General features: G+C 38.2%; 1 protein-coding gene across 1 annotated transcript in view; it reads right to left on the bottom strand.

Moving 5' to 3' along the window:
• The window catches only part of HPSE2 (heparanase 2 (inactive)), a 777,655-nt gene that overhangs the window by 473,526 nt on the left and 290,494 nt on the right, over positions 1-13,635 (bottom strand). The window lies entirely within an intron of this gene.

Below are 13,635 nucleotides of genomic sequence, written 5' to 3'. Positions count from 1 at the left end.
ATTTTTCCTGTAACTGAGAATAACAGATAGAATTTTCATAGTTTCTGGGGGAAAAAAAGGAAACAGCTTGAAATGTAATGAAGAAGATGAAGAATAACATGGAAGAAGGGCTGAGACAAAGGCCAACCAGATAGTAAGCTTGAAGAGAACACAGGCACGGTAGAAAACATGGTGCTGAAGGCAGGGCTTTGAAGATGAAGAGAAATCTTATTTAGTAAGTACAACCTTGCCATATATCTTTATTAATCACATAAATTTTCTTTTAAAAAGGTGAAAGTGAAGGTAATTCAGTGAACACAATATTTTCTCCAAGAATAATTTATATACAAAGTTCTACTATAGTTCTAATTTCTCACAAATTAGGATCTAAGCATCTACATACATAGGGATAAAAACAGTCTGTTTTCTGATTGATTTAATGTTTGCTTGTCTGTAGAATGGTGGCTTCTGGTAAAAACTGTGAATTATCTCCATATTTCCTATGCCTCTCCAATCCTTCAAAAAAATGGAAGAAATTATAAGCTAAAGAACAAGTAATCATAGATCCATATAAAGTCAAGAAAAAATAATGGTAAAAGTAAATTCACCCTACAATACAAATTGTCTGGAAAAACAATTTAAAATATAATCTGAAATGAAATACTCAGTGTAATATAACAGAGTGAATAGTACTGTTTGACATTTAGTATTTCAATGTCCTGACTCTTCTGTGTATACATTTCAATCTTAATGACACAAAAATGTAAAGTATTTTCAAAAAGTCTTTAACATTTAATACATTATCGCCAGCTCTTACTTACATGGGCACAATAAGAGACAGGAGGAATATAGAGAACACAGATAACATTCATCACATATATGGGGTAAATGCTTGTATTTATCCCTATATACTTATAAAGATTACTAACAAGTACTTCTAATTGGAGCACAGAAACTGACAGATGAGAGTCGGGAGGAACAATCTAAACTTAGGAAAAGGGAGACATTTTATTTAGCAACCTAGAAAAATACTCACATGTTCAGGATCCAATGACTTCTATTCATTCAGCCTATAGGTATGGGTATACCCATGGCATTTCGGTGACCCCTTCTCCCAGACCAGCATTACACACAACTGGTTATAAAATTTTTCTCAATAAATTGCTATAAATTTTTCTCAATAAATTGCTCCAATATGGTATTATTTAATAAAGGTAGGAAAGGACTAGGTTGAGAGTTAACTGGCCCTGCATTGAAAATTCCTTCTTTGTGTTCAGATGCACTCTTTATCATTTTAGAGACTAAACCAGAAGGACACAAACTGAAGAAAGAATTGGAAACTAAAAGGATGAGATTCACTAGAGACAATGGAACACAATGCCCTTCAGGGTCAGGGACAACACCTGCACAAAGCAAGCTATAGTGCATGTATGTGGCACCGGCCAGATCTCCCTTCAGAATTGAAGGACTTAGTCTCCCAGCTGCTGGGAGTGTTGCCAGCTGACAACCCTCTCTAGGAATTGTCCTTAGCTGAAAAGAGCCATCTTTTCCAAGGTCTTGCTGCCTGCATCCAATGATTAGTCAATGTGAGAGTCTGAAGGTCTGATCCCCTCATCTCCACTCTGAAAGGCCATCCCAGCTCTAGAGCTTCTGGTTCACTGAGTCCTCATTTAGGAGGCATCACAGACCAATGTCTCCCTCTGCCCAATTCTGCTTTCTTCCCTTTCCCCAGAAGTGTTGATTCTGAAGAACAATCTCCCCAAAAAATTCCTTTCATGCCAATCTCCATCTCAGAATCTGCTTTCTTGGAAACCCAACCAGCAAGCCAGGAAGATGTTGAACTACTGCCATGGAGTTTCACTGTGAAGAAACTATGATATGAGGAACACCACACATCTCTAGGTAATCCAGGACATGAAGTAATAGATCAGGTTCTTACTTGGTATGGTGATCAACTGAATAAGCAACAGAAAATCTGGAGAGGAGACAGAGGTGCCAAAGGAACATTAGAGGTAAGGTTAAAGGAATGTGAAGTATTTATTTCAGAGACTAATGAAAGGGGAAAATCCCAGCACTTTGGGAGGCCCAGATGGGCAGATCACGAGGTCAAGAGATCAAGACCATTCTGGTCAACATGGTTAAACCCCGTCTCTACTAAAAGTGCAAAACTTAGCCGGGCGTGGTGACATAACTTAAAAAAAGATTCTCCATTCAAATATTTCAAATTTTCAAAATAAATGTATTCAAAAACTGTATCAAGTAATTTAGATCCAAGGTAGAGTTGTTATCTAATTAGCAACAACATCAATTGCAAACGTTAAAAGAACTCCATATACTTGTAATGAAACCTCCGGTAGCCAATAAAGAAGGCCTACAACCAAACTGGAGATGCTTAAAGTCACTGTTCCTGCAACTTAAGTATTGTACATATTGAAAGTCAATCAACTATTTATTTATCTGCTTTAATAGAAATGTTGAGATCAATTAGAGGACACAAATCACTTATAAACTATTTCATATAGTGAAATAAGTTGTGTGTAAATCTCTATTCTCTCTTATGGCATCTTCAGTTATTGCACAATGGAGGTGAAACAGGGCCCAACGTTGAAAAAAGAATTGATCTTAGAGAAGATTCACATATTCCTAACTTTTGGGTTCCTTCTAAAAGCCCAGATAACACCACCCAAAAGACACTTCATTTTTGAGGAAAAAAATGGTCTAAAAGCTACCAAAATGAGCAGCCCAAATGCCACTGAAAATCCCCAAGGATGCAGACCACTGACTGCCCATCATGGCTTAGAGATGCCTGAATTAGAGCAATAAAGTGAAATTAAAGCTCTCATTGAGATCATCTGATGTGGAGCTTCAAAAAATTTTAAAGCAGATTTCTTGAAAGGGAAACATTTAAGAACATTTAAGAACTTAAAAGGAAGGGGAAGATTCCTTAATAAAAACAAAATATCCTACTAAATGACCAGTGAAGCTTAAATCCACAAATACTTGTGGTAACAAAGTAAAGCACTCATACGCTTTTTCTCTTTCCCATATAATCACTGAGGAGAATGAAATTTTAGAAGGTGAAAATGGAGGATTTAGTACTATTCCTTCAACAAAAATAAGAAGTTGATATGGTTTGGCTGTGCCCCCACCCAAATCTCATCTTGAATAGTAACTCCCACAATTCCCACATGTTGTGGGAGGGACCCGGTGGGAGGTGAATGAATTATGGGGACAGGTCTTTCCTGTACCGTTCTTGTGATAGTGAATGAGTCTCATGAGATCTGATGGTTCTATAAGGGGGAGTTTCCCTGCACAAGCTCTCATTTTTTTTGCCTGCCACCATCCACATAAAAATGCGACTCGCTCCTCCTTGCTTTCCACCATGATTGTGAGGCTTCCCCAGCCAGGTGGAACTGTACGTTCAATGAAACCTCTTTCTTTTGTAAATTGTTCAGCCTCGGGTATGTCTTTATTAGCAGTGTGAAAATGGACTAATACAGAGGTAAAACAAAAAACACTATGAATTTCTCAAACCCTCACAATTTAGTATCCATTGGGGTACTTTCTTGCTGGAAGGAACTATAAAATAAAAATTAAGATTGCTCCAATATGCTGCATAAAGGCCAAATAGCAAAAGCTTCTTAATCCAGGGCAACCACACTTAGTAACTTAATGTAACATCAGATGTATGTCTGATCTGGTATCTTCTTACATATAGAACGAATGTTTAATAAGAAAGGTTACCCTGATCCCCGTAAATATGTACAATTCTTATACGTCAATTTAAAAAATAAAATTATAAAAGAAAAGTTACCCAGGTCCTGTGAAAAAGCACCCTAGTATAAGCTGAGAAATCTGAACCATGGCAGCATTAAGATACCTGCCCTCTAATACTAAATGGCAAAGGGAAAATAGAAGATGGATATCCATCTGTTACCAAACCGAAGCCAATTTAGTGAGCTTCACTCCAATACCCGACTCCCACGACAAAGATCAATTTAAGAAAAATCCATTATAAAACTTTCCAAAGATAAAGCAATATATAAAAGCATACACACAGGATAATCTCAACCATTTAGGAAGTAATATGCACTGAAAAAAAAAAAAAACACTGGAAGGAAATATGCCAAATCATTAATTGCTTTTGTCTTTGATGATAAAATTATTTTACTTCTATATACTTATATAACCTCAATACACTTTGATGCAATTTTATATTGTTCTACATACTTTTCTAAATTTTCCTTTTTTTTTGAGACGGAGTCACGCTGTCGCTCAGACTGGAGTGCAGCAGCGTGATCTTGGCTCACTGCAAGCTCCGCCTCCCAGGTTCACACCATTCTCCTGCCTCAGCCTCCGGAGTAGCTGGGACTACAGGCGCCCACCACCACACCTGGCTAATTGTTTGTATTTTTAGTAGAGATGGGGTTTCACCGTGTTAGCCAGAATGGTCTCGATCTCCTGACCTTCTGATCTGCCCGCCTCTGCCTCCCGAAGTGCTGGGATTACAGGCGTGAGCCACTGCGCCCAGCCTAATTTTCCATTTTTTTTTTTTGCAATGAGCAAGTAAGAAAATAAATGTTAGAAGAAAAATGAGAGGGAGGGAAAAATTTACTTCTAAATAAATGCTTCTAGAATCTTTAGAACACCAGAAAGACAGAATCATCAAAAGTCTGTACTTATGCTTTAACAACATAACCAAAAGCCTAACACTTCACATGCCCCAGTCTCTGGTCTTTTCTGTGCTTGCTTTTCCTCTGTGCAAACTTGATAAAATGCTCTCAATATTCTTGTTCCATGAAAAGTGTGAATGAGAAGAAAAATAAAGAGAGCAATTTTGAAGTGGGAAAAGAAAGAGCATGCGGAAAGGAATGACTGAAACTTTCAGAGAAATGGGTAGAAATGCATATAAAACTCCAAATGAGATACAATAGAAGCTGGGCTTACCAACAGGGAGGAAAGTATGGAAAGAGTGCAATGGACAGGAGAGAGTAGTGTACAAAGAAAGGATAGAAGGAAACACAAACTTTGTATGACTTTTTTTTCCACATAGGATTCACAACATTCCTCAGAAAATTCAATTTAGTTGCCCTGTTCTAGTTTGCTAACCAGAACCAATTTAATTTTAAATCTACACTCAGAGCCAAGGGGGATGAGATATTTTGCAATTCCTTTTAGCTCCCTGTTGGAAGACAGAATCAGATTTAACCATTTCTGCTCTGGCTGAGATAACCATCCAGGTTTGTCAGAGGACCAAATGGTGTCCTTTGAAGATTAAGGAATATAAACCTGTACTGAAATTACTTGCTATGTTTAACAACTTAATGGGAATGCATTTTTGAGGATGTGACAAATTGCTCTTCATTTATCTGCACAGGGCATGAAATACTGGTACAAGAGAGCAATTTGTTACACAGACAATGTATACCCTTTGCTGTAAATTTGCCCACTGTCACATACTATTTGACATCCAGTTAGGTGATTTTAAAAAACTAGTTTATTACTGCATCTAATGAGGAGCAGAAAACTGATATATGACTCTCTTAATTCTTCTCAGCTACCAGGCACACATTTCTCAGATATCAGTTTATGAAATTGTTTCTTGGTTTTATGCTCTGTTGTGACAGATAGGTAAACAAGTTGATAAAATCAAGTGCTTTCAAAAGGGAAAAGTTACCATATTCATGTAGGCCTCTGGCTTGTCACAAAACTTCAAACAGTTTCTGGTTCTGCTTACCATCTGTACAGATTTATTCCAAAGAACATAACAAAGTTTGTTTCTTGATTTCTTTCAACATAAAATAGAAATATTAAGTTTGGGGGTATTTATACTCTGGAAGATAGTCAGATCATTTATTCTGATTAATCTTAACACATAGGTCTGGCCCCTGCCTCTATACATAGCTCAGCCCCAGTCCCTTCCTCTGAATTTCCTTTTAATCAGCCTTTTCCACACCAGTATTGCCATGAATATCTCTAGAGCATCTATCTTCAGAACCATTTGTTTACCATGCCTCCTACTGGGAGGAAATGAGGCTGCTATTGGTCTGACTGAAGTTCCCCTTAGGCTATATGTGGCCTGTCTTTATTAAAAGCAAAATAAAGGCCTCACATGGGGACTTGGTAACTATTACAAGGGTTGCACCGGGTTTTTTCGATTCTTGCTTTTTTGTTGGGGGTGTATGAAAGGAATCAACAGATCCATCCAAGACTATTTTATCATTGTCAACTTACATGCAGACCACCCTGAACCCCCGCTCACTGTTAGTCTGTTGAAAATTGGAAGAATTTGAGGGGGAAACACTGGCATTTTTAATAGAAACAATTCTTATAGGTAAAATGAGAACTAAACTACAAAGGTTCTAATTATACATTAGGTATTCAACAAACATGACGGTGATTCCAGAATTGTATTTTGTATATCATCATCTAATTTAGAAGTTGGCATCATCAGATTCCAAGATTGAGTGAAAAAACCTCAGCAATATAAATTATATAAGCAATCATCAGGTGAGTGGGTAGAAATGATTCTGAAACAGATAATTCTGAAATCAATCCTGAAATAGGACTATTTGAAAGGATTAACTTCTGCCTTAAAACCCTAGCTCTACAACTTAACTTCTCTGAGTATACAATTCTTCATCTTTAAAAGGAAAATAGTATTTTCTCTCTCATAGAGCTGTTCTGACATTTAAGTCACCCAGTTTGGTGCCTGAATGAGGACTCAATAAATGGTACCTACCCTTATTATTATTATTTTTCTCATGGATTGTTTTCACTTACCACTGTAAGTTGAATGATGAATGAATAAATAGGTGAGTGAAAGTGAATGAATGAAGGAAGGAACAAATAAACGTTTAGTAACACTTGTACAGGAGAAACTGGTAGACATCTAGCAAGGAAGTTTCATTTCTTTTCTGTTGGTCTTTCTGATGGCAATGCCTGTAGGGAATTTTAATGAAGAGCCGGCACATATCATTAGAGACAGTTTTCTACAGATACAACACAACATAATTGTTCAGGTACAGGTTATACAGAAATTAAAATGATACCAGTTCAGGGCCATACTTGCAAGATAACTCAGGCCGTCAACTCTTGCCTCTTGCATCATCACATTTCTGTAGACATACGTGATACACATACAATGTGTTGACCCAGTAGTAAGGCAAGTAAGGCAACTGCTCTCAAGTAATGAAAACGATCAGATTAAGATGAAAGCAACAACAATAACAAATCTATTTACTGAATATTTAAACTGAGTTTTCTTACAGTTCCTTAAATACATTTTCATTTTATTCATTTACATTCCATTACACAAACATTTGTTCATTAAGACTCTGTGGTACATATTGTGGAGCAATACAAAGAATGTAACTCAATTTTGGCATAGTTCAGCCAATATTTATTGAGGACCTCTCATGGGCCAAGCATGGTGCTAGGTGCAAGGGTTGTAAAGAAAAATAAGATACAGCCTGGGGCCTTGAGAAAAAGGCACAAATAATTAAAATATAAAACATAGAGCCTGCAATTACAGACTGCTAAGAGATTTAATAGGAATATAAAAGATAAAGTCATCAGTGCTGACTAGAAATCAAGAAAAACTTCAAAGAGAATTAATACCTGACCAGATATTTAGTAGCAGTGTGTAAAGTGAACAAGAAGAGCACATTCTACACAAAGAAATGAAGATACACATAAGCAGATAATATGCAGACACATAATTGGTTCCATAGCACTGGACTAGAAAGCATGAGGGGGAGAATAGAAGGAGATGAAGTTAGCAAAGTGGACATGGATAAACTCATGAAATGCCTCATATGCCACGACAGGGAGTTTGGATTATTTTTTCCCTCTAAATGCTAGTAAGCCATTGAAGGCCTCCAAAAATGTCAGATTTGGGTTGGAAATTATACAGAAGGCAAACTAAACTGCAACAAGATTAGAGGCAGGGAGAAAAGAGAGGAAGCTACTAAAATAACCCAAGGAAGTGAGGATGAGGGAACTAAGCTAATCTAACAGTACAAGGAACAGAGAATGAATACATTTTAAATACATTCAAGAGATAAAATTAACAATCATTTTAGATTAATCAATATTAATGGAAAAATAAAAGTGAACAGTATGTACAAGTGTGTTCTTTCTGCTAATATCAGAACAGAAATTTGAAGCATTTAGAAAAAATATTAGGTACCAAATGGCAAAGTTTCATCAAATTCCAGAAAAAATAAAAATAAAAGTACAGATAGTTGGATAATGGTTGGATATGGTATCTGGAAAAGAAGGAATGAAGAGGTTTTTATGGAGGATGCTTTGATGCTACAGTATTTACTTTTAGGAGAAAATATCACTGAAATGGAAAGTCGTTTCTTGTTTCACTTGACATTAGCAGTACATTTGAAGAAAGTACTCCAGTGTGGCAAGGCAATACGTAACGGTGGCAGACATGGAGGTGCACTGCTCAGATCTCCCGTCAAGAGAACACGCTGCTAGAAGCATAGTTTGTCTGATAGTCTCCAGCTGCTGTATGTTTAGATCCATTGCAGTGTTCACTCTGAGGTCACGCTCCCCACTTCCACACCTTCTGACCCCTATGCTGCTCCCAGGCAGTGACTAAGCACAGAAGGCACAGTAAAGCTAAGCCATCCTTTCTCCGTAATGTGGGATTTTTCTAATGGGGAACTTTTGCTTAGACTTCTGTTCCCAGCCTGGCCAATACTTTCTCAGAACTGCATTACTAACTGGGTTCTTCCTGCCCAATTTTCTTTCCTTCCTCTGCTCCTTTCATAGATGTTAGACCTGCATCACTGGCCGAAGGCTCTCCCTGCCTACTTCTGCTCCCTTCCCCTTTACTCAGCATGGATATTTCTCCAAATAAAACTTATATGTCTAACTCCATCTTCGTGTCTGCTGCTCAGAGGACCTTAACTGACACAATAGTTTAAGTAAATGTATTAAGAATGAAAATCACAGGGAAATGTGAATTCCTCCTCAGAGCATCTTACATGCAAACCACCCTGGCCTCAGGGTTTTATTATGAGTACACAACCCAGACCACTGTTTAACAGCCCTCACTGTCAGATATTTTACTCCTAAAGACTTACCCACCCCCCTTGGGCCATATGTTCCATTCTAACTTCCAGAACATCTTTTACTAACATTTCATATAATTGAATTAAATTAAACTTCCCATAAAAACTGGATTGAACTAAAAATAGTGAACACTCTATTCCAAAAGAATTTTATTTTCAACTAAGTAAATTCTCAGCTTAAATAATCATAGTCTGCTCTTTGAGCTCCAGGGGCACAAGCAATTCAGGCTGACAACATAGTCTCCTCTGGAGTACAATGTTCATCCACCTTCTCAGGAGAATTTGCCTTTCCTGCTGCAAACAGCTTCATCCAGCTGCCAGTAGAATATTTGGATGACATTGCCTTAGAGTCAACACACAAGAATTCTAGTCAAGGGAGGCAGTCTGACATAATAGTTAAGTGTGCAGGCTCTGTACTCCTACCACTTGCATCTAAATCCTGGTTCTACTAAGTGCTCAAACTAGGTGACTTCAGGCATGTTTCCCTCTGCCCCTCTCTGATCTTCCATTCTCTCATATGTAAATTGAATATAATACTAGTACCTATCTCATATGCTTGTTGTGAGGATTAAATGGGCCAAGGCAGATGAAGCGTTTAGCACAGTTCCTGGCACATACTGAACACTCAGTAATTGGAAATTATTTATGTATGTCATTGTTGTTAGTGGACGCATCTGCTCTGAGAATAGATGGAGTTGTTTATCCACACTGGAGAAACCAGTGGCCATATAAAATGATCTGGCATTTTTTTAAAACTAGAAAGCAGAGAAGCTATGTATGTGGCCACACATTAAGGCTCAGCCTTCACTCACAGCAGCAAAGGGAAAGCTGGCCTCTTTCTGAATTAGGGGTAGACAGCTGGAGAGGGCCAAAAGAGGGATTACCAGAAGATTACGACGGTCAGGGGAAAGCTGAAATAACTATTTTAACAGACAATTTGTGCTCCAATTACCATCTAAATGTTCATGGTAAATAAGAATCCATAAAAACACATCTGTAAACCCCCAACTTTAGTGACTGGAGCTTTGCATGGTTCATTAGCACATACTCCTTTGCCCAACTGTGACATCACTTATCAGCAGACCTTCTCCTTTCATATTCCCCAGCAGTTGAGGCCAGTGCTCCATGAGGACTTTTTCTGAAATCAGTGCAGTCACAGATTTCCTCCTACAGGTGCAGGAAAAGCTTATTACGTGAATATCTTTCATGGAGTTCTGTCACCTACCCTCTTGTTTCTTTTTTAAAGTAAGGGTTAGTAACTATAAATAAGTAAGTGCCAATTCACGGGGAGAGACTGGTGTGCTACATGTAAGTGATTAGCTGTAAGGAAAGGGCTAAGTCTCAGATCTGCACTCTAGACATGTGATGTCCAACAGAATTATAATGTAAGTCACAAATGCAAGTTACATTTAAAATTTTAAATTTTCTACTAACCACAAGAAGAAAAAATAAACAGGTAAAATCAGTTTTAGTTAATAGAAATGATTTAATTAATTACAAATATATCTAAAACATTCTTTTAACATGTAATCAGTATAAAATTATTAATGTGATTTTTAATATTTTATGCTGTTTTCAAAATCCCATGTGTATTTTATACTTGCAGCACACCTCAATTTGGACTTGCCACATTTCAAGTGCTCAGTATGTCCATGTGGATAGTGGTTACCAAATTGGATAGTGCCCTTCAGGGGAGCTGGACTGGGAAATGACAAGGTTCTATAAAAGACCAAGACACTATTATGGATGTTTGCCATTTTGGGATGTCTGGCATCTTTTGAATACTCTTTCTATCCTAGGGTAGCTTTCATATTACGAGTCTCATTTCATGAAGGTACAAAGGAGAACTCAATTTCTCAGATTCCCTTTCAGCTAATGCATTGGAAGGTAATGCATACTTGACCAATCAGATATCAATCAGAAACAACCATATGAGATTTGAATTATAAACAGAAAAAAAATGAAGAACGTGGCTCTGTATGTGTGGAATTAATTTTCTGATGGTGATGGTGGTAATGGTGAAGGTATTCAGCTTTCATGGACACCAGTTGGGGTGATCTGATATCTAGTACTCAGAATCCATAAATACACGGTATGATATGCTTCAAGTATGGCCAGCAGCAGAGACAGTAGGGGCCATGCTGGCACCATTCCAAACAAACATGCAAAAAGAAAACTAAAAAACTCTACACGTTAACTTAGTTCCCTGGCTTTTTAATTTTTTGTCGTTTCTCTTTACGTCTTATTGTAATGTCTATGTCTTGAAAAGTTGCTGTAGCTGTTATCTTTGATTGGTTCATCATTTATTCTTTCTACTTTAGTTAAGATAAGTTTATACACTACAACTATAAAGCTATACTATTGTGTGTTTTTCTGCATGCTTACTACGGTAATAATGATTTTTGTATCTTCAGATGATACCTTGTTGCTCATTAACATCATTTTCTTTCAGATTGAATAACTCTCTCTAGCCTTTCTTATAGGACTGGTATGGTATTGAAATCCCTCAGGTTTTATTCGTCTGAGAATGTCTTTATTTCTCCTTCAGGCTTAAAGGATATTTTCTCCAGATATACTAATCTAAGATAAGAGTTTTATTCTTTCAGCACTTTAAATATCTCATGCCACTCCCTCCTGACCTGTAGAGTTTGCACTGAAAAGTTTGCTGCCAGACCTATTGGAGCTCCATTGTGCGTTCTTTTCTCTTGCTGCTTTTAGAATCTTTCTTTATCCTTGGCCATTGGGAGTTTGACTATTAAATGCCTTGGGGTAGTCTTCTTTAGGTTAAATCTGCCTGGTGTTCTATAACTTCTTCTACTTGAATGCTGATATCTTTCTCTAGGTTTGGGAAATTCTCTGATACTATCCCTTTGAATAAACTTTTTCTATCCCTATCTCTTTCTCTACTTCCTCTTTAAAGCCAATAACTTTCAGATTTGTCCTTTTCAGGCTACTTTCTAAATCTTGCAGGCATGCTTCATTCTTTTTTATTCTTTTTTCCTTTTGTCCCCTCTGACTGTGTATTTCAAACAGCCTGTCTCTAGGCTCACTAATTCTTTCTTCTGCTTGATCAATTCTGCTATTAAGAGACTCTGATAAATTCTTCAGCATGTCAACTACAGTTTTCAATTCTAGAATTTCCGATTGATTCTATTTAATTATTTCGATGTCTTTGTTAAATTTACCTGATAAAACATTGAATTCCTTCTCGGTGTTATATTAAATTTCTTTGAGTTTCCTCAAAACAGCTATTTTTAATTCTCTGTCTGAAACGTCGTATATATCTATCTCTCTGGCATTGATCCCTGGTACCTTATTTAGTTCATTTGGTGAAGTAATGTTTTCCTGAATGATGTTGGCACTTGTAGATGTTCTTTGGCATCTGGTCATTAAAGAGTGATGTAGTTATTGTGGTCTTCACAGTCTGGGCTTATTTGTGCCTGTCTTTCTTGGGAAGGTTGTCCAGGTATTCAAAGGGACTTGGGCCCCAAGCCCAAAAATGCTGTGGGTTTTGTACACTCATAGAGGTACTGCTGTGGTGGTCTTGGATAAGATCCAGAAGAATGCTCTGGATTACCAGGCAGAAACCCTTGTTCTTTGCCCTTACTTTCTCCCAAACATATGGAATCTCTCTCTCTTTCTGCGCCGAGCCACCTGGAACTGGGGGATGTCGTGATGCAATCACCCCTGTGGCCACCACCACTGGGACTGTGCTGGGTCAGATCCAAAGCCAGCACAGCCCCAGGTCTTTGCCCAAGGCCCTTCCCTTCAGGGTAGTGAGTTCTTCTAGTCTCCAGGTGTGTCCAGAGATGCTGTCTGGGAGCCAGAAGATGAAATCAAAAATCTTAGAAATTTATGTGATGTTCTATTCTACGGAAGCTAAGTTGAGGGAAAGGAAGTAAAGGGGAGGGAAGAATAGGAAGGACTTTGCATTGTACTGAACCACAATACAAATTCTTCCTAGTCTTCCCTCCCCTTTCCACAAGATGTAAGACAAAGTACCCTTTAACTTTGATCTCCTCTCCTTAAACAGAAAGAAGCAGTCACTTTCATTGCTACAAGCTGCAATCCTGGGGTTGGTGGAAGGATGACTTATATTTACTCTCCCATAGCTGTGCCAGCTGGTGTCTCCCTAGGTCATGTTCCACTCCTGGTTCACTGGCTTGAAACCCAGCCTAGCACTAGGAGTTGCCTAGGAATTGCAGTCCTTGGGTCCTAGACTGTCTTTCAAGTTTACCTAGGACCCCAGAGCACTTCAGCCCAAAGTGGTGAGGCTTGCACAGAAACTCAAGTTTGGACCACTGGGATGGGTGATTCCCCTTTGGCTAGGGCTGGTCCAGATGCTCCCATTGTGCGCACGCACTGGCTGAGCTCAATACAGCTTTATTTTCCACTGTAACAGGGCAGCACTGAGTTCAATGTAAAGTCCCCTAGCAGCTGCACTCTCCCTCCCCAAAGTACACAAGTTCTCTCTCTGTACTGCATGGCCACTGCTGGGGGATGGAGGTGAGGTGGTGTCAGTGATTCTAAAGTATCTCTCCTGCCCTCCTCAATGCCTCTGTCATTA

The sequence above is a fragment of the Papio anubis genome, chromosome 11, assembly GCF_008728515.1.
Source record: "Papio anubis isolate 15944 chromosome 11, Panubis1.0, whole genome shotgun sequence".
In the NCBI taxonomy this organism is placed as follows: Eukaryota; Metazoa; Chordata; class Mammalia; order Primates; family Cercopithecidae; genus Papio; species Papio anubis.
The sequence above is the reverse complement of the archived record's forward strand: the minus strand, read 5'-3'. Positions and strand labels throughout refer to the sequence as shown.